Raw genomic sequence first — 26,539 nt, 5'->3', positions numbered from 1 at the left:
CCCACTTCTAGGAGCAATGGCCTTCAAGTGCTCCATTGGATTGTCTTCCGTGTTACTTGGAAGACACCCTAGAGGACATTCAGAATTTTCCTTCGCGAGTTCCCCTACTCGATGCTCAAGTGACTTTACTGAAACTTGGGGGTTTCTCAAGATAGAACCTATCTCACTAAACTGTTCGGCGTGCTGAGTGAGCTAAGCATTCACCTTGCCAAGTCGTCCATCCATGCTACTAGTTAGTCTATTGAACCTGTCATTAGTACTGAGCATGAACTTGGCAAAGGACCTCTTCTGTAGTAAATTTCTTCTCAAAGGCTGGTTGCTGAAATTGAGATCCTTGAGGTGGTGTACCTCTTTGTTGTTGGCCTCGGTTCCATGAAAAATTTGGTGTGGTTCTTCTACCCCGGATTGTAAGTTGAGTTGTTTGGGTTTTTTTTTCTTTTGTTGCCCCCCAATATAATCGGCATTCTCAATGGAAGCAATAGAGGAGCTAGCAATAGGACATTGGGTTGCACCATGCCCACCACCGCAAGTGCTACAACTCAACATTGATTCCGGCCTTGAATTACTGCCCATAAGAAAATCAAGCTTTCTAGTTAACACATCCGCCTTTGTGGCCAAGACATCATTGCTACTCACTTCATAAAGCCCAGTAGTCTTTTGTAAAGATTGTCTTGAGGCCCAATGTGATTCATTGCTCACCATAGACTCAAGTTATTGCTTGGCCTTATCGGGATACATGTTGCTAAGGGAACCACCGGCTGTGGCATCAATAAGTTGGCGAGTAGCATAATTCAGCCAATTATAAATGATTTGTACACGCATCCATGAGGCAAAACCATGATGGGGACACCTTCTAAGGAGATCCTTGAATCTTTTATAGGCTTCAAACAATGCTTCTGACTCCCCTTGTTTAAAGGCTGAAAATTCTTGTCTCAACTTCGCATCTTTGGTTGGCGAAAAATACCTCCCAATGAACATCTCAACCATATCCTTCCATGATTTTATAGACCCTGGAGATAATGATGTAACCCAATGATATGCCCCGTCTCTCAAACTGAATGGAAATAGCCTCAAACGGATAGCATCATCTAACACCCCATTAATCTTGAATGTAGAGAAAATTTGGAGGAACTGGGAAAGGTCGTCATGTGCATCTTCATTTGCAAGACCATTGAATTGAACCGAGTTCTAGACCATGCCGATTGTACTTTCTTAAATTTCAAAGTTGTTGGATGCCACAGATGGTGCTTGAACACTAAACTTATCACCCGTGAATTGAGATCTTTCATATTCGAATAAAGTGTGTCTCTCTTCGGCCATGATTGAAGACTCTCTATCCTCAATTTCAATGTTTTGTGTACCCAACCCTTCACCAACTTCTCTCAATCTCTAATGTAAAGTTCTTTCAATCTCACTATCTGGTGTAATCAAGGTCGATGGGTTTGAACGTGTCACGCACAACACCTTGCAAAACCAAGAAAAATGGTAGAAAGTTAAGATCAAAGGAAAAGACAAATAACTATAAAAATGAGTAAAGAATGAAATGGCTAGAATAATAATCTAAAAATTTCCTAGAATTCCTTAATGTTCCCCGGCAACGGCGCCAAAATCTTGATTGCTTCCCCGCAAGTGTACGGGATCGCCAAGTAATACCTTGTGTGAAGATGATAAGTGTCTAAATGTAGGTGTTTTCGTATATATATTGTATTCACTTTGGATCATATATATTTTGTATGCACTGTAGCAGCGGAATGACTTGGAGTTGTCTGCCCAGATTTCAATACTACCCAGTATACAGGCCATATGGAGGTTGTATGCACCCCGTATGAAACATGAATCTAGGGTTTTTGAGTGCTATATGACCCCCATACGACACCTATACGGGCTATATGTCATGTGGGAGTATAAATACTGACTTTTAGGGCAGAACAAGGGACTTTTTCTGGGCATATTTTGAGAGATCACTTGAGCGGCTTTGCACGACCTTGGGAAAGAGAAGAAGGGCAAGGAAGCTAAGAGATCATTCAAGGCCAAGGTCCAAGACTCTCAAGGCAAGAAGGTAACATCATTCAAGGGAAGATCTACCACGATTTAAAGGAAGGAGACCCGTGGCTAGAGGAAGCATCATTCAGCACATTTTCTACCTCCTCCTCCACTATTTTATCTAGGGAGTGTCATGTATGATTTTCTTTTGTGTTTCAGTTGATTGTATTGCTTGTTGTGGGATGATGACACACAAGACCCCCAAGGCCACCGGGTGTGAACCTTGGGGGGTTTTATCATGTATTTTGGATGATTACTTGTTAATTCCATGCTTGGGTAATTTTGAGATTTAATCCATTATTTTTATGCTAAGTGCTACACTAAGGAGAAATCTGTAGCTCTTTTATGAGTGATGCATGTAGATGTGACTTACTCGCATGTATTAGATCATGAATGGATTAGAAGGGAATACTTTTATAATCACGCCGAGAAATTGGGTGTTGGTAGCCCTCCATGGTTGCTTAAGCCAAAGAAGAGTAGGTTTACTCCTATTTGAGATTTCCTTGTGCGTAATGCAATCATAGGAATGTGGATTTGGAAGAAATTCCTATCTATGTTCATATGGGATTAGGGTTCAATCGCCGAGAAATTGGGGTTGTTCTAATCTAGAAATCTCTTGGTCCATTTTACCCTTACATCTTTTAATCATCATCCATGTTTCATGATACTCCTCAAGGGGATCCACACCCATAGGCCTTTGCATTACATTGAATTTCTTGCTTGCTCATTGCTTGTTCTTTCTAATTTGTTGGAAATCTTGTTTTAGTTTTAATTGCTTCTGGTGGAGTAAATTCCATCACTTGAGATCTTAGGCTAGATAATAGTTCGAGAAGGAGTAATAAGAGATCCTTAGCCCCGAGGAATACGATCCTCATGTCTTCACACGAGGTATTACTTGGCGATCTCGTACACTTGTGGGGAAGCAATAAAGTTTTTGGCGCCGTTGCCTGTGAACTTTAAAAGGAATTCTAGGAAACTTTTAGATTATTACTCTAGCCATTTCATTTTTTACTCATTTCTATAGTTATTTTTATTTTCCTTTGATCTTAATAATTGAATTCATTCTCTATTACTTTATGTATAGTTCATCTAGTGAGTGCAACATGTCAAATCCAAACATCAAGTTGGAAGGTTACGTACACAGATTTGAAGGCCGGATTAATTGACAAACACAGCAACATTTTTCACACCCTCCAGACAACTATTTATACACATTTCTGCTATAAGGGGATTCTAGCATATCTTATGACGATGGCAGCTGGCACACAGTGTTTGAGACCTTTATGGAAAGTGGAACACCATCAGTGGGAGGAGAAAGCAAATCACCAATTGAACAGTTTGTTTTGACTACCGAAGACCGACAGTCTGCTACCATGAATCCCACCCTGGAGGACCGTGCTAAAATGGGCCAGGTGTTAGCAAAGGTACAGGAGTCCGGCTTGGAGCATCAGTATGGACAACATGAAGGTCTAGGATATGATGCCGAATGTTTTGAGCTTCTTGTCCATGGTACAAACAACAGTTCCGATGAGAGTGCAGGGTCCGAACAGGGTGATGGGCTATGGAACAGAGGTTTGATGCTGTCAACTGAGGAAGCACCATATTTGGAGTCGAAAACACTACCTGAGCACCTTGAGTATGCCTTTTTGGGAGAGGGTGCACAACTTCCAGTCATCATCTCTCCCAACATAACAGTTGAGCACAAGAAAGGATTGGTTGATGTGCTAAAAAGGCACAAGAGAGCGATTGCTTGGAAGATTGCTGACATAAAAGGGACAAACCCCTCTGTTTGCACTCACAAAATTCTAATAACGGAAGAACACAGACCCAAAGCCTTGCCACAAAGAAGACTCAATCCAAATATGAAGGAAGTGTTTCGGGCAGAAATCATCAAGCTTCTTAATGCGGGTATTATCTACCAGATATTAGACTGTGAGTGGGTAAGCCCCGTGCAAGTGATTCCAAATAAGGGGGGAATGACTGTGATGACCAATGAAAAATATGAGTTAATCCCAACTCGTATAACTACAGGGTGGAGGGTATGCATCGACTACAGAAAATTGAATGAAGCCACCCGAAAAGATCATTTTCCCCTACCATTCATTGAACAGATGCTGGAGAGACTAGCTGGACATGCCTACTATTGCTTTCAGAATGGGTTCTCTGGTTATTTCCAAATTCCCATCGCCCCCGAAGATCAGGAAAAGACTATGTTCACTTGTCCGTATGGCACATTTGCTTATCGCCGCATGCCTTTTGGGCTATGTAATGCCACAGCTACCTTTCAGAGATACATGACAGCCATTTTTGAGGACATGGTAAAAGATTGAATTGAGGTCGATAAGCCAAAGATTTCCACCATCAAAAAATTATGATAAGAGTCTAAATGTATGTATTTTAGTATATAATTCCATACTTCTAGCATGTATTTTTATAAGAATTGATGCCCGTTTTGTGCTTAATCATGTGTTATTTGCTTTGCAGGGCACAGAAACGCCACAGAGGACACGACGATACAATTTGGGCAAAAAAGAGAAGAAAACCATGTCGCGGTACTATAGCATATACACTACAGCAAAGTACTGTAGCAAGAGTACTGTAGCATTGACACTGTAGTTGCCACTCTAGCACCTGGCAAGTCAGGAATTGAATCATGGCATATGGCCTCAATGCTGCCCGGGATTGAGCTCGGGATGATTACTGTAGGCATAGAAGTGGACAGTTTGTTTGATGGCATGCTGGCTCAATGAGGTGCTCATTGAGCCAGTATGGATACTGTTACGATAGCTTTTATACATTTTTGCCTACCCCAAACGGCCTCAATGAGGTCCTCATTGAGCAGGTATACCACCCGTATAGAGGCCAATTTGAGGGGGTTTTCATTACTTTTGTTATGTTTTTATCTTCCTTGTATATTGTATAAGTGTCCCTTATCATGAGGGATTAACTTATTGTTGTCTTTGGATTTGGATGAACCCTAGGGTTAATCTTGTGTATGAACTTGGGATGTTGTTCTTCATTTAATTTGATGGTTGTTTGAGATTCAATCTTTCATGCTTTGATGCTTAGAATTACATGTATGGAGAAATCCGTAATTCTATTATGAGTTGTATGCGTAGATGTGACCTACTCACATGTACTAGATCTAGGAGAGATTGAAAGGGGATACTTGTGACTATACGCCGAGAGATCGGGTGTTGGTAGCCCTCCATTGCTAGGTTTAAGCTGAAGGATAGTAGGTTTACTCATATTAGAGAACTCCTAGAACTTAATGCGGTCATAGGTGTGTTGATCCGGAAGAGATTCCGATTGATATTCGTATGGGATCAGGGGTTAGTCACCGAGGGATTGGGGCTAATCTACTCAGAAGATCTCTAGGTCTCAATCATCATCAATGCATCTTTAACTCATCCTAGTTCGGGACTTAATGACAACCCTAGGTGGATTCCTTGTCCGAACACTCCCTTCTCATTCTTGATACTCCCTTGTTTGTTTACATCCCTGTGCTAGTTACCCGGCCATAGATTAGTTAGTTTATTTTATTTTATTTCATTTATTCTTCATAGTAAGAATTGTAGGCTAGATAATAGATGAAGAGTGAGTAATAATATTTCATTGGCCCCGTGGAATTCTACGACCCCTTTGTCACTCACAGGGTATTACTTTGCAATCCCGTATACTTACGGGCGATCAATCAAGTTTTTGGCGCCGTTGCCGGGGATTCAAGGAATATTAGGAAATCTTGTAATCTATTACTCTAGCCATTTTTCTTTTATTTGAACATATTAATCTTTGTACATATTTTTTCTTATTTTGTTTAACTTTGTTCTTTATATCTTCTTTTGTGCAAGGTACAATTTTCTTGGCAAATGCAAGGGGCTTGCAATTTGAATGATTCTAACACAATTTCGGCCACTAAAATTGATGCCCATGTTGATTATATTGAAAACCAAAGACTACAAGGAAACCCTTACCACCCAAAATTTTCATTGAATCAAGGGAAAAATCAAGAGGTTGCACCTCCTCAGGGTTCAAAAATGCAACAACCACCACTAGTAAAGAGATTTACTACAGAGGATGTGTTAGCAAAATTCATGATAAATACTGAACAGAGATTTCGAGACATCGACACCAAATTTGATGCCCTCACCACCGAACTTCATACCCTTGATGCCAAGTGTAATGCCAGATTTGAGGCCATCGATGCCACACTTTTGTTTGTGCAAGCTTCTCTTCACAAATTAGAGAATCGGGTTGAACAATTATTTTAAGGTAGAATAAGTGTCACAAATATCACTTGAGCTAGCCCTTAGCATGGAAGTGACTCAAAACACCAAGCACAAAAGAGAATTATTCGGGTCGATTGAAGATATGGGTAGGAGGTTGAAGCCATTCAATGACCCACCGATGCTAATGTTAGACACGTCCCAACCAAAACTTTTTCCTTGGAGGCCCAAATGATTTTTGTGGGTAATTAATGGAAGATTGACTTTGGTTGAAGAAGAAGATGTGGATAGGAGTTTTCTACTGTTCAAGGACCCACCAATGTCGAGTTTGAAATATTTTCAACCAAACTTTTTCCTTGGAGGCCCAAATGATTTTTGAGGAATCTCCATGAAATTTAGCTGGGACCGAAGTAGAAGCGGGGAGGAGGTTCAAACTATCTAAGGATCCGCCCAAGTTTAAATTGCACAACTCTCGGCCTAAAGGTACCATGTTGTTGGTCTCGACAAGCTCACCATCATGGAAGGTAATTCTTTTCTTTCATGGAAGTAGCTATGCTACATGTTGTTGGGAGGAACACACCCTCTTGAAGCCTCCTTAAGGTGAGCAAGAGGTACGTCGAGCTAATGACGTTAAACAAGCGCTTCTTGGGAGGCAACCAAAGCTTCAATTTCTTTATTTTCTTCTTTTCTTGTTTTAGTTAAGTGTTGATTGTGCTTTTGTTAAGTGTGTCCTTCTTTTATGTTTTTGTTGTGTGAATAAGTCCATGCTTACTTTCCTTGTACATTTTTTCTCATCTTCCTTCTTGTGGTTTAATCATTTATTTTCTTGAGAAATTCATGTTTTGGATAGTATTTCAAGCATTAGATTGAAATTTTGAACCATTATTTGATGTTGGAGATGATATTAGAACACCTTGTAGCCATGCCCATGCGTTTGGAGAAGTGTTTATAGGATTTAAACCAAATTCTAGGTCCATATGGCCTCAATGAGGAGCTCATTGAGGCCGTTTGATTTCTCGAAAGCTTTACACTACTCCAAACGACCTCAATGAGCTGCTTATTGAGGTCGTATGCACTGTAGCAAGAGCTATGCCTTAGCTTTTTGGCCACCTTTTCTCACTCTTCTTTCTCCACCATTCCTTGGCCAAAAAATCTCATTTTTTCTCTTAGATCACCTCCTAAACTCTTTGAGACTTCGATCTAATTTTTTTCAGACAAAGTTTTTAACTCCGGTTTTTCTCAAGGTTTTGTCGTAAGCTCTTTTGATGCCCTAGTTTTATCTTTGTTCATGCATTCTTGGAGCTTATTTGTGGAATTTATCAAGTATTTGGCTTGGTTTTTGTGGTGTGATTGTTATGGATGAAGTCTCCCATCAATTTATGTAAAACTTTTTCGATTTTCATGTTTTTGGGAAGGTTCTTTCGGAGTGAACAGTACCCGTACGGCCGTATGGACACTATACATCATGTTTTTCATTGTTTCCTCATCTCTTACACCACATTTTGAATTATATTGGATTCCTCTATGCTTGATTGGTTTTTTCATGGTTTGTAGGAATTATGAGGATGAAGAATGGGTAAACAACAATGGAGATATGTTTACACCACATGAGTAACCACATTTTTGGACAAGAATACCATAGAGCAAGATGCTATTTTTGTGATGAGAAACCTAATTCTAAGGACAAGAACTAGCATGGACACTATGTTTTGTTGTTTAGACTTTATTTTCTAGTTTTTGTGTTAGTTTTTGCATGATTACTCCCCATCTCTTCCTTGTAAATTTTTGTGGAATGATGATGTCCCCTTTATGCCTTGCAGGGCATTAAGGGAGCTTGGTAAGCCCTCCTTCCATTTAGTGGAAGCCGGACCCGACATGTATAGCTCGCCATACCTTTTGTTCGGGTCACATCTCGCCGTGTGCACAAGAATAACCGGGGAAGTTCATTCCACCCTCCTCCATTGTTTTCATTACATATATTACCATGCTTTTTATGATTAGTGTACATTGGGGACAATGTACAACTCTAGATGTGGGGAAGGGTGTATTTTATGAATTAGGGTTATTATCTACATAATAGTATACCCATGATGGCTTGCTCATTCTTGTAAGACTCTTCTAGCATGGTTTAATGATTGATGTGAGTTACATATTTGTTGTTATGCTCTATTGAATCATGTTTCACCTCTAGTACTGTTTTGTGCACTGAATCTTGTGTTGATGCCCTGGGAATAGCCAACTTGACTACTCTATCTCTCTTGTATGCTTAACACAGGACTTTGAGTATTTGGTCTTAGAGTATTAAGTTCTTTCATTCAATGAACTCTTAACAACTTCTAAGTCTTGTTGAGCTAGCCCTAGTTTTATGGCATGTAGAGTAGTCTGAAGACGTGATCTAGGGTGAATGTGAAAAAAAAAATGAAAATAAGTGAAAAAAAAGAGAAAAAGAAAAAATGAGTCTATGTCAGTATTCCTCTGCTAGTGAAGCATGAATGTGTCTATGTAGACTGTAATCAATTAGTTGGGTGGCTCTTGTGCCTAACCAGCATGTTCACCCTCCAGAAAGATTTTTTTAGTGCAGTCTATGTCAGTCGGACTCGAAAAAGAAAAAAATAAAATGAACTGAAAATAAAAACGCTAGTGATCTTGTTGACTACCTACTATAGATTCTGAGAAAGAAGAGGGAGTTAATTCAAGTTTAAGGCTTAGAAGGATCCTACTTGCTCATTGAAGCAACACTTAGCATTTTAAGACTTAGTACTCATGCATGTGGAGTGATTAGCATCTAGAGATGTACTAATTGAAGTCAGTAGGCTAGACCAGATCAGGGCAAATGAATTACAAGGTTCACACACATGGCACATACATATAAGAGGTGAGACTGGATCTGTCTTATGTACATAATGGTTGTAACTCATTATCTCTTTATCATTTTCCAATGCCTGTAGAGTCTTGTATTTATTTGAGCTGGAGGTAATACATTTAGCCACTTATCATTATCTATGTTTTTCATGATGTGATTGCTTGGGGACAAGCAAATGCTTAGGTGTGGGGATATTTTATAAGTATCTAAATCTACATATTTTAGTATATATATTGCATACTCCTAGCATGTATTTTAATAAGAATTGATGCCCTTTTTGTGCTTAATCATGTGTTATTTGCTTTGCTGGGACAGAAACACCACGGAGGACACGAAGATACAATTTGGGCAAAAAAGAGAAGAAAACCAGGTCACGTTATTGTAGTGTATTCATTACAGCAAAATACTATAGTAGGAGTACTATAGCAATGGTACTGTAACACTGACACTGTAGATGCACTGTAGCACCTGTAGAGTTTTCAAGTCAGGAATTGAATCATGGCATACGGCCTTACTGCTGCCCGGGATGATTACTGTAGCCATAGAAGTGGACAGTTTGCATGATGGCATACTAGCTCAATGAGATGCTCATTGAGCCAGTATGGATACTGTTACGAGAGCTTTTATGCACTTTTTCCTACCCCAAATGGCCTCAATGAGGTCCTCATTGAGCCGGTATACCACCCGTATGGAGGCCAATTTGAGGTATATAAAAGAACATTTGTTGGGCAAATGAGAGAGACTTCTTCTTGGCCTCTTGGGCTACCGCGACCACACATTCTTGAGGACTTTTGGCCATCTTCCGGTGATGTTAGTATGAGCTTGGGATGTTGTTCTTCATTTAATTTGATGGTTGTTTGAGATTCAATCTTTCATGCTTTGATGCTTAGAATTACATGTATGGAAAAATCCATAATTCTATTATGAGTTGTATGCGTAGATGTGACCTACTCACGTGTACTACATCTAGGAGAGATTGAAAGGGTATACTTGTGCCTATACGTCGAGAGATCGGGTGTTGGTAGCCTTTAATTGCTAGGTTTAAGCCGAAGGATTGTAGGTTTACTCCTATTAAAGAACTCCTAGAACTTAATGCGATCATATGTGTGTTGATCCAGATGAGATTCCGATTGACATTCGTATGGGATCAGGGGTTAGTCGCCAAGAGATTGGGGCTAAACTAATCACGAGGTCTCTAGGTCTCAATCATCATCAATGCATTTTTAACTCATACTAGTTCGGGACTTAATTAGAACCCTAGGTGGATTCCTTGTCCAAACACTCCCTTGTTTGTTTACATCCGTGTGCTAGTTACCCGGCCATGGATTAGTTAGTTTATTTTATTTTATTTCATTTATTCTTCATACTAAGAATTGTAGGCTATATAATAGATGAAGAGTGAGAAATAATACTTCCTTGGCCCCGTGGAACACTATGACCCCTGTGTCACTCATAGGGTATTACTTGGCGATCCCGTATACTTGGGGGTGATCAATCAGATTACCACCTCCAAATTCTGTTAAGGCCATAACATGTTTTTCGGGACATGCCGAATTCTATAGATAATTCATCAAAGATTTTTCAAAAATTGCTAGACCCCTGACAGGATGTTGGAAAAGGATGTCCCATTTGAGTTCAATAATTATTGCATGATGTCCTTTGTTACACTCAATGAGAAACTAATTCAAGCACCCATCATGGTAGCCCTAGATTAGGACTCTCCATTCGAATTGATATGTGATGCGAGTGACTTTGCAGTTGGGCAGTACTTGGTCAGGAGAGAGATGAACATTTCCATACCATTTACTATGCAAGCAAGACTCTAACGGGAGCCCAAGAGAATTACACTGTGACTAAGAAGGAACTACTTGCTGTGGTATTTGCCTTTTATAAATTCTGGTCATATTTTGTTCTTTCTAAAGTGGTGGTGTACGCTGATCATTCAGCTTTGAGGTACTTACTTAGCAAATCAGATGGCAAACCATGTTTGATAAGGTGGGTCTTATTGCTTCAAGAATTTGACCTAGAGATTAAGGCCAAGCGGGGAGGCGGAGAATCTTGCAAGCGATCCTTTTATCTCATTTAGAGAGCTACGGCACTTAAACTATTAGAGAAAAAGGACATTAATGACTCATTCCCTAAAAGAACACTTGTATAATATCTAGGTAGTAGAAGACCAGGAACCACCCTGGTTTGCCAATTTTGCTAATTACTTGGTCGGTGGGGTCATCCCGAAATGGTTTACATATCAACAAAAGAAGAAATTTTTTTCAGACTTAAACACTACATATGGGAGGATCCATACCTATTCAGAGTTTGTTTCGATCAGGTTGCTCGTAGATGTGTTTCTAGGGTAGAGGTTTGAAGCATTTTGAGGCATTGCCACTCAGGACCCACTGGTGGCCATTATGCTGCAAATAGAACAACAAAGAAAATTCTTGATGCAGGTTTCTATTGGCCATCAGTATTCCAAGACACCCAGAAATTTATTCAAGCTTGTGATAGATGTCAGCGGGTATGCAACATATCTCGCCAGGACGAGATGCCCCAAAATTGGAACCAAACCTGTGAAGTCTTTTATGTGTGGGGGACTGATTTTATAGGACCCTTCCCGAGCTCCCATGGATAAAAGTTCAAACTCATGGCAATCGATTATGTGTCTAAATGGGTGGAGGCTTAAGCCTCACAAACAAATGATGCGAGGGTGGTCATAAAATCTTTAAGAAATTATTTTCCAGGTTCGGTGCACCACGTGCAATCATTAGCGACAGGGGCACTCATTTCTGTAACGCCCAATTTGTAAAAATTTTGAAGCGCTATGGAGTCTCCCATAAAATGGCAACACCATACCATCCACAAACTAGTGGGCAAGTAGAAGTGTCCAACAGGGACTTAAAGCAAATTTTGGAGAAAACTGTATCTCAGAACCGAAGAGATTGGGCAGAACATCTAGATGACGCTTTCTGGGCCTACAGAAAAGCTTACAAGACTCCTATTGGAATTACTCCGTATAGGCCAGTTTATTGAAAAGCTTTCCATTTACCTATTGAGCTTGAGCATAAAGAGTATTGGGCTATTAAGTTTCTAAATCTCGATTCTTCTCTTGCAGGTTGCAAGAGAAAACTCCAACTGAATGAACTTGATGAGTGGTGCTCCACGGCATATGAGAGTTCAGAGCTCTATAAAGAAAAAGTAAAAGAGTACCACGATAGACGCATCAAGCATCCTAAATAATTTCACGAGGGAGATCAAGTCCTACTGTTCAACTCCAGGTTGAAATTATTTCCAGGGAAACTAAGATCACATTGGTCGGGTCCATGCACGGTGACTCAAGTTTCCCACATGGAGCAGTTGAGGTAACCCACTCGGAAAATGGCACTTTTAAGGTCAATGGGCAACGATTGAAATTATACTTCAATAACAACATTACAAGGGAAACTAGGGGGGGCTTCAAACTCTTTGAACCCCCATGAGGTAAGGAATGAGGCACGTCAGGCTCGTGACGTTAAACAAGGGCTTCTTGGGAGGCAACCTGATAAGTGCTTGTGCGATATGAATGAGAAGCGTTCATTCCTTATGTTGAGCATTACTTTTCTCATTTTTTTTACATTAATATGTGTGTTTTTATGTTACTTTTATGCGGGTAGGGTTATGAGGACGAGTTTGAAGGAAATGGGCCAATGTGGATCATAATGCACCTATTTTGGAGGAGATCTTGCTAAGGTTCAAACACGAAGACATAGGACAGGTGTGAAATGCTAGAGTGTGTGCCAACCTCCTCGCATTCGAGTGAGTACATACATTTGGAGGGGCACAAAGGCAGGCACACTCGAGCATTCCGTCTTATGCATACAAGAAGAAGAACCCCACCAACATATATATCATTGAAGAAGCAAGTGATTCACAACGTGAACGTGTGCCCGTTTGCGTTACCCCGATGAAAGTATGGAATTGGGAAGTTATTCAGGTCCAAAGCTGTAGCAGTGCTTGCAGCAATCTGTAGCAAACGACCTGCTCACGGTCGGCCGAGAAATCAGTGAGACAGAGAATCCACACGGGCGTGTAGTAATTATCCACGCCCATGTGGAAATTCCGCACGGGCACGTGTACCGTCCACGCCCGTGGAGTTGCCCGATTCTAGCCCTATTTAAAGCCGATTCTGCCCCGATTTTGGTATTCTTTTCTCCATCGTTTCCCCAACTTGCGAGAAGGCTTTGGCTAGGGTTTCGAGGGGTATTGGCCAAGGTTTTGATGAGGTTCTACGGCTCTAACATTGCGATTCCATTAGGAAGAAGGTTGGTAGGGGAGCTTCCATCGAGGCGTATCCTATACCGGACGAAGGAATCCCTGGACAACGAGTAGAGGACTTTCCACAAGACCATCAACACGACCATCGAGGGGGTTTCTTTATGATTTCATTGCTTTTACATTCGATTTCTTTGATTGTACTTAGCTCCAAGGAGAGCTAAACCCCTAGTGGGTACTTTGGTGATTGTGAACCCTAGGATGTATTCGTTTCATTGAGCTTCTTTATTATGCTTTCAATAAATTGATGTTTATTGTGAGTTCAAACCTTGAATGCTTGATTGTATGAACATTTCCCCTAGAGTGACACTAGGGTTGAGAGTTCTTGTTGGTAACCTTGTGAGTGAGTGACACACCATGAGCGTTAGACAAAGCTAGGTTAGAGAGGGTTGAGAGGGTGAGTCGAGAGGTACAGGAGCGTCCCCTTTCCCATCCAATGTGATAGATTCTACCTCCGTTCCTCCAGTTCTTTGCGGCCATAATAGAGTGAATGGTCTAAGGGATGAACCTCCGCTGGGGCCAAGTTGCGTGTGCAATGGAGTGAAGCGTTGAGGTGATCTTAGTATCTAGAGCTTAAATGTCGCTAGGGACCTTCCGCCTGGACCAAAGGGTTAGGTCTAAATCTAGAAAGAGATTTATCACTTGGAATCCCTAGAGCTCATTGCAACTCTATGCGAGTGCCAGGTGTTGAGATTGTTCGATTTCTCCTTCGAGACATGTATAGAGTTAGGCATAGTTGACCTTAGATTTAGGACTATGTATGTAAGGATTTCCACGACTTACCATTGCATTAATTAGGAAGCATAATAGAGAGTTCTTGCACTTGAAGCGATTATCCAAGGTGAAACATCATCCGAGTACCCCATCTTTATCGATTGCCTTGCCTCCTCCTTACTTTTGCTCTCTTACTTGTTGCTTTTAATTTCTGAGAAGTGAATCATTACCACACTTATCATTGTTGATACTCCACATAGCTAAGAATCGAATTAAGTGTCTTTACTCCCTACTCCGTGTGGATTCGACCCCGCTCATCCGGGATTATTACTTCGACAAACCCGTGCACTTGCGGGATATAAGCAAGGGGAACTTGTCATGTTTTTGGTGCCGTTGCCAGGGAGTTAGGTGTTTAGAGATACTTTGCACTTTGTTTTCTTAGCTATTTCACTACACATTCTATTTCATATCTTCTTATTCTTTCATCATTCTGATTTTCTTTTTCTTTACTTTTGGTGCAGCTCCAGGTTATGACCCGAGGGAATCTGTCAATATTGATTGAAGGAGACCCTGAGCTTGAACGTACACTTCGAAGGAAAGGGAAAGACCCTTTACAAGAATAGCCTATCCAGCTGATTTGGAAGTAGAACGATCTGATAACATGGCAGAACAAAATGAGCAACAACGAACACTATCCGATTATGCCAAACCTTAAGTGTTGGGGACACAATCGAGTATTGTGCGTCCCCCAATTACAGCTCAGAATTTTGAGCTAAAGCCGGCATTCATCCATATGATGCAGAAGTCCGCACAATTCAACGGTTTCGCCGACGAGGATCCAAACAGTCACATAGAGAGCTTCCTCGAGATGTGTGACATGCTGAAGATAAATGATGTGACAGATGATGCCATCAAGTTGAGAGCCTTCCCATTTTCCTTAAAGGGGAAAGCGAAGCAGTGGCTACACTCATTACCTAGAGCATCAATCACTACATGGGAGGAGATGGTAGAAGCTTTTTTAGCCCATTATTTCCCTCCCGGAAAATCAGCAAAGCTTAGGAATGAGATCTCATCCTTTATGCAGTTGGAATTGGAGTCTCTATTCGAGACATGGGAAAGGTTCAAGGAACTCCTACGCAAGTGTCTGCAACACAAATTCCCGGAGTGGATGATTGTTCAAACCTTCTACAATGGTTTGAACCCGAGTACAAGGCAAGTCTTGGATGCGGCGGCAGGAGGTACCTTAGGTAGAAAAACCCCCGACGAGGCTCGTCAATTGATTGAGGAAATAGGGTTAAATAGTTACCAGTGGAACGCTAGGGAAAAGAAAACAGTGGCCGGTCTCCATGAAATTGACGCGGTAACTTCATTGGCGGCCCAAGTGAAGAGTTTAAGTAAGAAGCTAGATCTTATAGCTTCGAATAGAATTACGGCCATGACCAATTGCACCGGTTGTGGTGGAGGACATGCTCCTTTCGATTGCCCAATCGTCATTGGTGATGTTTCTTCAGTTGAGAATGTCGACTTTGTAGGTAATGGAATGAGACCTCAAGGGAATCCATACAGCAACACCTATAATTCAGGTTGGAAAAATCATCCCAAGTTTTCATGGAGTAATCAAGGACCACAGAAGACCATGGGGCCATCAGGGTTCCAACAATAACATGCCCCTAAAGTGGAAAACAGAATTTCAGGCTTGGAAACCCGAATGACAAATTTGGAGAAGCACTTGGCTAGATTTGTTCAATCGGCAAATACAAGGTTTGAATCAGTCGAGGCTACACTTCGCAATCACACTGCCTCCTTGCACAATCTTGAAAATCAAGTGGGGCAAATTGCGAAATCTCTTTCCAAAAGTCCACATGGAAGTTTACCAAGTAACACGGAAACCAACCCGAGAGAACATGTGAAGGCGATCACTTTGAGAAACAGTCGTGAGCTTGAAGGGAGGCTTCCGAGTGAGAAGCTGAAAGAACACGCACCCGAGGTCATAGAGGTTGAGAAGGGAGCAAACAAAGAGAAAGAGGTGGCACCCCCACCTTTCAAGCCAAGAATCCCTTATCACTCTAGATTGAAGAATGACCAAGGGGATGAACAGTATAAGAAGTTCCTGAGTTTGTTCAAGCAACTCCACATCAACATTCCTTTTGTTGAGGCTTTGGCTCAAATGCCTAAGTATACGAAGTTCCTGAAAGACTTATTGACCAACAAGAGGAAATTTGAGGAGAGTGCTTCAGTGGTGCTTGATGCTTCATGCTCGGTGGTGTTGCAAAAGAACATGCCGAACAAGAAGAATGATCCGGGAAGCTTCATTATTCCATGTAACATCGGCAACTTAGGTGAGGAAATGGCATTGGCGGATTAAGGGGCAAGTATCAACATCATGCCATATACTTTCTTCCAAAAGTTAGGCTTGGGTGAGCCTAGGCCTACTCGGATGACTTTACAATTAGCGGACCGAATGGTACGACATTTGAGAGGCATCATTGAAGACGTGCTTGTCAAGGTGGACAAGTACATTTTTCCGGTTGACTTTGTAGTGCTAGATGTCGATGAGGATGCAGATGTACCCCTGATAATTGGGAGACCGTTCTTGCGGACTTCCAAAGCATTGATTGACATGGACGGCGGAGAGCTTACATTGAGAGTCGGAGACGATAAGCTCACTTACCACTTTGCTGAAGCCATGCGGCATTCTCTCGATTTTGATGACACTTTGTATTTTCTAGACACTACTGATGAGATTGTTGATGAATATATACAGGAAATGTTCAACCCGGATCCGTATGAAGGTTTGTTCGACCAAGAGGAGAGCAATGAAGAAGTAATGATGCTTGGTTCGAATGGAGAGGAAACATCTACCCCGGGGATCTTGAAGAATGTGCTCCGGAAAAAGAAGAGGGCTAGGAGACGACACCAAAAACGCCCCAAGACTATTGGAGACGTACATGAGCCAAGGAATTTGGACGAATGATTGCTAGGTGGTCCGAAGCCCGATAGTAGACCCTCTACTCTCAAGAGACTTTGCTCATCATGCTTTCAAGTTATGGGTAAGAGGGCAACCTTCATTCATGAACCCCCGTGAGGTAAGAAAGATACGTCAAGCTTAGTGACGTTAAACAAGCGCTTCTTGGGAGACAACTCAAGTGTTTACTGTTTTCGTGCCTTTTAGTTTAGTTTGTTTGCATGAATAAATTGTTAAGTGTTGGTGTTTAAATTTTTGAGTGCTTGTGCTGCGATTTTGTTGCGAATTGGCGAAACTTGGTCGTTTGAGTTCTATTTTTGTGTTTTTATCTGGTAAATTTTGCATCATAGGGCAGGGCTCGAGTGTGTCAACATGTTCAGAATATTTCTGCAGAGCCTGCAAGTTTTTCTAAGTCATCCAGAGAAAACGCACGGGCGTGGGGAATTTCCACACGCACGTGGATGTGCACTGTGAACTCTTCCAGAGAGGGCACGGGGGCGTGCGGCTGCCCCTGTGGACGACCATGCACCGGGCGCACGCCTGCGGGTACTCACGCACGGCCCGTGCCTTCCTCGCAGAGTTGGGCGATTTTTCCCGAGAACACACAAGGGTGTGGACTCGCCCCGTGGTGACCTTTATGAACCACACACGGGCGTGGGGTACTTCCCACGCCGCGTCGAAAGCTCTCGCAGTTGTTCCCTCCATCCCGAGAAAAAACAGGGGCGTGTGGCTGCCTCTGTGAATTGGGCTTGTGAATGTCCACGCCCGTGGAGAATTTCCGCACGGGCGTGTGGAAGACTTGATATCTTTCTCGGATGTCCGTGGAAGCTGCAGGGCGCAGGGCGCCCGCCTCGTGGGTCCGGGCGCACGGGCGTGGATAATTTTCGCACGCTCGTGGGAGATCGTTCTAAGTCAGTGAGAGTTTTTCCCGAGAGCGCACAGGGGCGTGCACACACCCCTGTGGAGCTTTTGAAGTGAGGCACACGGGCGTGGGGAATTTCTCTCAAAAGTCACGAGTTCTGTTTAAAAAGGGTATGAATTCTCTCTTTCTTCACGACTCATTTTCACTTGAAAACACTCTCACAACATTCTCCGAGTCCATTGCGCCAATTTGGTGGGATTTTAGCAAGTTTTCCGGCCGGCTCTCTATTTTCTCACTTCTCCTCGTCGGTAAATTCATCTTCTTCATCTTCTTCATCAATTCATGATTTCTATTGATTAATCTGGTTAACAACGATTCATTTCTTCAATTGGAACAATGATTTGCATTTACAACGAAGTTAGAGATATTATTGAGTTGCATTTTTGGATTATTGATACATGGTCGTGCGGTTCTCACACCGAGTGAATCCACATGGGCGGGCGGAAATTCCACATGACCGTGTGGATTTCTACAGTTGACACGCTTCCGAAAGTGTGTATGTACCGCAAGTGCACGGGTGTCGAAATAATAATTACCCCGGTGAGTGGGTAGTCGAATCCACAGGGAACAGGGCTACTAGTACTAACTTCTTCTCTCGCTTTCTAACCTAATGATAAATGGAAAGGTGTGGTGATCTTATGTGCGAAGAAGTGAATCACCGAGACGAATATGCAAGGGTTAAATGGATGGAGATCTCAATCAAGAAAAGTGGGGGTATTCAGCAATGCTCCCCCTAGGATTCGTGTATTAGGTACCGAATAAGCAAAGTGTTTCTATGATGAGTAAGTTAAGTCGTGGAAATCCAAATATAATAGGGATTCCAAGATACTAGTCCCCTACGAGGTCCCGGTGGAGAAATCGCTCAATCTCAACACCTCACACCACATATGACTGCAAAGCACTCTAGGGATTCCAAGAGTTGTATCCGATTCCTGAAGATTGATCCAACCCTAATTCCCGGCGAAGGACCCTAACCCCCTACAAGGTCCCGGCGGAGAAATCTCTCAATCTCATGCCTCACACCAAATATGGTTGCATAGAGCTTAAGGAACGGAGATAGAATACATCAATTCGGAAGGGAGAGGGACACTCCACTATCTCATGACTCACCCTCTCAACCCTCTTTAACCTTGAAGTTCTAACTCTAATGGAGACATCTCTCACATCAAAGTAACAAATCATGCAAAATCCAATCAACCACGTGGATTAATTAAACAAGCAAGCAATGAGAATACAAGATTAAAAACTTAATCAAACTCGGATTAAATAGAAACACTAAGCAAATCCACAAAAGATGAGAATCCTAGGGTTCACAAGCCCAAATACCCTCTAGGGTTTTAGCTCTCCGTGGAGAAACATACAAAACACACCATCAATGAATGAAAGTACATTAAAACCATAGAAATAAACCCCCTTATATATGAATTGATGGCCTTGATGGAGAGCTTCGACGTCTTGAAGGGCCCACTCCGAAGCTAGGTTCACCGGTGGCTTCCTTGATGCTATGACGGAGGAGGAATCGATTAAAGTTGGTGATGAAGCGCCTCCAAAGCCGCAAAGACCTCCTCTCCAAACCCTAGACGTCTCACCCCTCAAGAGCCGCAGAAAAGTTGAGAAAGAATAGGGCAAAATGGCTATTTATAGGCCTTAGATAGCGCCTGTCACGTGCCCTCACGTGCCCATGTGGATTTTCCACCCGCCTCGCTGGTCGCAGAATTTTCACGCGCGCGAGCAATGGAATTTCGATACAGATCGCTACAGCATTTTGTCAGCAATGCTTTTTCGCAAAACGCGGTCCAATCACTCTTCTCTTGAGGCCACATGTCTGGGCACACGTCCATGTGGTAGGCTATAAAAACTTTTTCTTCATCGATGTATCTTTGAGAGGTCTTGCAATCTTCACAAAGAGAAGAAACATGAAGATGTGGCTGCCTTTGTGCCCTTCTAACTAGTGAATTGACTTGAATCTTCTTGGAAGTTGGCACACATCTCCACGCTTATGAACTCCTCTCGTGTCTTGGTCTTTGAATTGAACAAGAACTCCCAACATTATGTCTTTATAGCCCATCTTTGCTTCCTTTTTACTCTTCAAGGCATTCACAACCTATATGCATAAAAGAACACCAAATACACAATATGAGACATAAACCATAGTAAAAATGATGCTCAATGCATGTAAAACATATATAAAAATATGTCTACTCAAGCATTTATCAAACTCCCCACACTTAAGGCTTTGCTTGTCCTCAAGCAAAAATTAAACATTAAACTCATGGAAAGAAAAGAGAAGTGCTTGGCCTTAGGTTCACCAAAAAGAGTACAAGAATAAAATTCTACGATCATGGATAGAATCAAACACTAGACAAAACAATCAATGCTCTAGCAAACAATCCAATCAAAAATGAATGTGATAAAATCCGAATGCGTGTGTGTGTGAAAAACTCAACTCATTTCAACACTATGTCCACTATCAAATTCTTATTAACATGGGACTTATTTATAAACAGAAAGAATAGGTAGTAGCTTCACACAACCTCTAAGGTAGCCCTTTCCCAAGATGCCTCCCGAGTGGCTTTCACACTTTCGAGGGGGTAGCTCTTTCTACCGAGGATGGTAGCCTTCACACATCCCATGAGATAGCTCTTTGTCTCATTAGGGCATAACAAGTATCCGACTTATGAGAGTAGCTACATACATCATGGGTGGTAGCTCTTTCCACCCCCTATGTACAAACAATTTCCAATTCTATTTTTTATTCAAATTTTTCGGATTTTTTTTTTAAATAAAAACTAGCACACTAAAGTCCCAAACATAATGAACTAGAGTCTTCATAGGTCTAATGAGTGAGAAAAGTGCACAAAGCGCAATTGGAGAAAAATATTCAATAAACTTGGATGAAAACTATAGCATGATAAAATCCATGTTTATAACCTCCAAAAACTAAGAATTAAACTCTTAACTCTAAGGTGAACCTTCATTGGCAACAAGAGCATGCTCATGAAAACACAAGTAAAAGTCATGTATAAGGTGAACCCTCCCACACAATTAAGATGTACATTGTCCTCCATGTACGCATGCAAGCACAATAAAAATAATAACAATGGAAGCATAATGTGTTTGGGAATGCAATTAAAATAGGACTCCCCTGAACTCCTTATTCTTCGTTTGGTGAAGCCTAACTCATGGGTGTATGTGTTCATCGGGTTGTGAAGCTCACATGACCATGTAACAATATCACATGATCATGTCTATGACTAAAACTCCATCAACATCACTCTCAAGGCCATCTGCACATAGACAAGGGGTTCAGTGAAGCTCACCAAAATAGAAAAGATGTACGAGTTCTTATAAGTAAACACATGAAGCACAAACTCGCACAAACAAAACAAAACACAAAGTTAACTAAAGTTTAAAAAAAACAAAAATAAATAAAATAAAATAAAGAAAAACTATAAATGAAAACAAAAGTAAAGAAAACTAAAGAATCATGAGTGGGACGCCTCAAGCATCAATGTCGTCTTCTGGTGTTGCCGGTGTGCCAAAATAATGTTCTCATCCAAGGGTAACCGTATGAAATTCAAGCATTTCGAACAAGTTTTTTTCGGTCCTTGGTGTCATACCGCAAATAAAAGCTTCAAAAGAAGTCGGCTACATGAATTTGATGAGTAGCAGTGGCTCCACGCTGGGCGTGGAGGGCAAAGCCAAGCACTTTTCCGGCCTTATTGGGTACTTTTTCCCACCCCACGCGGCGCGGGAAGCCCGCACCGCGTGGGCGACCAGTCTCGGTCAGGGTGCCACGCGAGTGCGTGGCGCCAGCCCACGTGGGCGCGTGGGCTGGTCGCGTGCCCGCATGGGCGCCTAACTGAGCGGGCCGGGTAGCCCACGCGGCGCTGCGTGGGCCGCCGCTGCGGGAGCGCAGCCCAACGCCGCCCGCCCAGCGGGCGGTGGGTCGACCGACGCTCGCGGATCGCCTAACCATGGCCAAGAAGCCATGATTGGGCTCCAACGCTTCGAAAAATTTCCAATCCATACATTCTAAAGTGTTTCTACAAGATTTTCAATGAAAAACAACACTTATAAACCAATAAAACTCTATGGATTGGCAAAATAAGGGCATAGAGAAGATAGGGAAAAATGAAGTTTACCGGAGCAAATCGGTGAAGGAAACTTAATGCAAATGCCGACAAAACACTTTTAAATCTCCAAGGAGTTGAAGAAAATTAGTTTTTGTGCTCAAAAGTTCGAGATTCTTGAAGATGGAGAAGTGGGAGAAGATGGGTGTAAGTGGTGAAGATAATGAAAAGTGACCCCTCAAAATCTTATAAGCCACATGGGGGGTGTGGAAATTCCACACCCCATCGCAGATCATGACACGGCCGTGTGGAAATTCCACACGACCGCGTGAGCTACAAAATTTCTACAGACAGTCCACGCAAGGCTCCAAACTTCAAATTAACACTAATTCTTCAACTATAAACATGAATTACACCCTCAACCATGCCACATACACAAAAATCAATTTAAATCACCAAAATTTTCCATGAAACCTTCAACACCAACAAAAATTCAACAAAGCACGAACTCATGAATTTATTACTGCAGAAATGAAAATCTAAACTAGAAAACAATTAAAAACTTGGGTTGCCTCCCAAGTAGCGCTTGTTTTACATCACTAAGCTTGACGTACCTCTTGCTTACATTATGGAGGCTTGAAAAGAGTGTTTTCCTCCCGACTAGACATTGCATAGCTACTTCCTTTAAAGAAAAAATCAGCTTGCCTTGATGAAGTATTTGTTGGAGAGTCCAACCATCTTACTTTTGGCCTCCAAGGAAACAATTTGGGTTGGGAATTGTCCAAGCTTAGCACAGGTGGGTCATTGGATGGCTTCAATCTCCTACCCACATCTTCTTCCCTTCCCAAAACCTCTCTCTTGCATTGTAAGAGTTGATCAATCACAAAGAAAGATGCTTGTTCCATAAAGCTATGGTTTTGCTTCTTCTAATGTATTTTTAAACTTGAGAGGAGCATGACACTAGCAAATCCCTTTGAAAAATTTTTCTCGCTCACAAGCACAATCTTCATTCACACAATCCAAAAATCTCAAAATGATATTCAACTTCTTGCTTTTCATTTCCTGCCCCAATGTACTCAATTTGCCAAACTTCTTCAATTGTGCTCATGGCCTCATCATGTCCCACAGACACTTGCCTTGCTTGTTCAAATTCTTCTTTTTCCTTAGCAAGCATGTCCAAGATCTCTCCTAATTGATGCTCAATGTTTTTTTGATGGAGACATCGTGACAACTTAATGTGGCCTCAATATTTTTGGAAACGGGCATTGGTTGCTTCAATAAACCTTGGTAACACTCTTTTCCAACCAAGTACATCTTCTTCAAATTTCTCATCCCATTGAAGTTCTTGTTGAGGTGCTTCCCATTGTTGTCCATCAATATCCCACAAGAGGTTTGGATAGCTCCTTTGATTTGGATGATAGTTGATGCGATATGGATTGTGTTGTTGATGAACATTGATAAATTGATCAATTTTTCTAGTGACGACATCAACCCCGAAAAATATAATTCTACAACTGGATTAATCATCATTCAAGTTCCATGCAAGGAAAAAGTAAATAAGACAAAAATAAAAACAAAAATAGAGCGGTGGAAGAAGACATTTGTGAAATAGATAAAAAAACAAAAATAAAAAAATCGATGAGAATGATGGAAGAAAGTGTGGAATAGACAAAAATAAAGAAAAAGATAAGTGGCTAGAGCAACAAAGTCCTAGCGTTCCTAGTATCCTGTTCCCTGGCAACGGCGCCAAAAACTTGACACGCGTCCAAATATGTGTGTATCTACCGCAAGTGCACGGGTGTCGAAGTAATAATTACCCCGGTGAGTGGGTAGTGGAATCCATAGGGAACAGGGATACTAGTACTAACTTCTTCTCTGCTTTCTAACCTAATGATAAATGGAAAGGTGTGGTGATCTAATGTGCGAAGAAGTGAATACCGGAGACGAATATGCAAGGGTTAAATGGATGGAGATCTCAATCAGTAAAAGTGGGGTATTCGGGCAATGCTTCCCCTAGGATTCAGGTATTAGGTACCGAATAAGCAAATTGTTTCTATGATGAGTAAGTTAAGTCGTGGAAATCCAAAATAATCGGATCCGGCCTCCCGATCACCGATACTAGTAACCTACGAGGTCCCGGTGGAGAAATCGCTCAATCGCAACACCTCACACCACATATGACTGCAAAGCACTCTAGGGATTCCAAGAGTTGTATCCTATTCCTGAAGATTGATCCAACCCTAATTCCCGGTGAAGGACCCTAACCCCCCACAAGGTCCAGCAGAGAAATCTCTCAATCTAACGCCTCACACCAAATATGGTTGCATAGAGCTTAAGGAACGGAGATAGAATACACTCAATCGGAAGGGAGAGGGGACACTCCACTATCTCATGACTCACCCTCTCAACCCTCTTTAACCTTGAACTTCTAACTCTAATGGAGACCTCTCTCACATCAAAGTAACAAATCATGCAAATCCAATCAACCACAAGGATTAATTAAACAAGCAAGCAATGAGAATACAAGATTAAAACTTAATCAAACTCGGATTAAATAGAAACACTAAGCAAATCCACAAAAGATGAGAATCCTAGGGTTCACAAGCCCAAATACACTCTAGGGTTTTAGCTCTCCTGGAGAAACATACAAAACACACCATCAATGAATGATAGTACATTAAAACTATAGAAATAAACCCCCTTATATATGAACTGATGGCCTTGATGGAGAGCTTCGACGTCTTGAAGGGCCCACTCCGAAGCTAGGTTCACCGGTGGCTATCTTGATGCTATGACGGAGGAGGAATCGATCAAAGTTGGTGATGAAGCTCCTCCAAAGCCGAAAAGACCTCCTCTCCAAACCCTAGCCGTCTCACCCCTCAAGAGCCGCACAAAAGATGAGAAAGAATAGGGCAAAACGGCTATTTATAGGCCTTAGATATCGCCTGTCATGTGCCCTCACGCACCCGTGTGGATTTTCCGCGCGGCCGCGTGGGCTGTAGAAATTTTCACGCGGGGCGCGTGGAATTTCCACGCGGGCGCGTGAACAGTAATTTTGATACCGTGCTGCTACAGTAATTTTGCTACAATACTTTTCGCAAAACGCAGTCCAATCACTCTTCTCTTGAGGCCACATGTCCGGGCACACGTCCATGTGGTAGGCTATAAAACTTTTCTTCATCGATGTATCTTTGAGAGGTCTTGCAATCTTCACAAAGAGAAGAAACATGAAGATGTGGCTGCCTTTGTGCCCTTCCAACTAGTGAATTGACTTGAATCTTCTTGGAAGTTGGCACACATCTCCACGTTTATAAACTCCTCTCGTGTCTTGGTCCTTGAATTGAACAAGAACTCCCAACATTATGTCTTTATAGCCCATCTTTGCTTCCTTTTTTACTCTTCATGGCATTCACAACCTATATGCATAAAAGAACACCAAATACACAATATGAGACATAAACCATAGTAAAAATGATGTTCAATGCATGTAAACCATATATAAAAATATGTCTACTCAAGCATTTATCAGCAGTATTGTTTTATCAATTTGTTTGACTAATTTTGTTTAAATTTGGCAGATCATGGCACCTAGGACAAAGAAGCAAGCTGATAAGAGGCCACGTGAGTCATCCTCTGAGCCCGAGGGCATGCGATTTGTGATTCCCGAACATCAGGCCCGTTATGAGTGCTTATTAAGACTCCGCTTCGGACAGACTCGAATACTGGACACGACTATATTACGAGATCTTCAGCAGGGAGATGAGTTCGCTGATGAGGTTGAGGACCTTGTTTCAGAGGGTGGTTGGCGGCAGTTATTGACGATTAGAGAGCCAGCTATCTGAGAGTTTGCACTGGAGGTGCTCTCCTTGTTTGAGTTTGATAGAGCGTATGCGAGGTTTAACAGTTTGGGTACCATTCAGTTCAGAGTGTTTGGACGCCACCATAGTTTGAGCATTACGCAGTTTTCCATACTACTTGGTGAGAAGACGAGTGTACTCGCTTCCCTGGGTCTAGAGACGATGCGGTTGATGGGCATGGTCTGCAGGGTTCGGACAGGGGTTTTTGCGTTAGTTCTACCAGCCCCAGAGATAGCTGAGGACGAGGGTGATGACGCCGGAGCATCTCAGCCCGCCCCCGAGCCTCAGCCCGCATCGATGGAGACCGAGGCACCTCCAGCGGCTGAGGAACCACCCCCAGTGCGTATGTTTTCACCTACTTGAGCCAATGATCGCTTTGAGATGCTCGAGAATGCTATAGGAGTGGTCCGAGCCGAGGTTGCTGAGATTAGGGCTACGCATACCACTCAGTACATAGAGCTCATGGTGCGTTTTGACATATTACAACAGATCCTAGAGCGAGACGTTGCCTCATCATTCGTCCTGCAGCCGAGGACTCTTCAGGCACCGCCAGTACCTCCAGCACCTCCAT

The 26,539-nt window shown here is 42.1% G+C and overlaps 2 non-coding genes across 2 annotated transcripts; one reads left to right on the top strand and one right to left on the bottom strand.

Annotated features, from left to right (window-relative positions):
• The first annotated feature begins 832 nt into the window (after positions 1 to 832).
• LOC120254906 lies at positions 833 to 939 on the top strand. The gene has a single exon (XR_005534806.1). It is a non-coding gene; the product is annotated as a small nucleolar RNA R71 (small nucleolar RNA).
• A 14,263-nt stretch (positions 940 to 15,202) lies between these two features.
• Positions 15,203 to 15,309, bottom strand: LOC120254905. The gene has a single exon (XR_005534805.1). It is a non-coding gene; the product is annotated as a small nucleolar RNA R71 (small nucleolar RNA).
• Positions 15,310 to 26,539: the final 11,230 nt, after the last annotated feature.

This window comes from Dioscorea cayenensis, unplaced genomic scaffold (assembly GCF_009730915.1).
Source record: "Dioscorea cayenensis subsp. rotundata cultivar TDr96_F1 unplaced genomic scaffold, TDr96_F1_v2_PseudoChromosome.rev07_lg8_w22 25.fasta BLBR01000708.1, whole genome shotgun sequence".
Classification (NCBI taxonomy): domain Eukaryota; kingdom Viridiplantae; phylum Streptophyta; class Magnoliopsida; order Dioscoreales; family Dioscoreaceae; genus Dioscorea; species Dioscorea cayenensis.
This window is presented reverse-complemented; position numbering and strand designations above follow the sequence as displayed.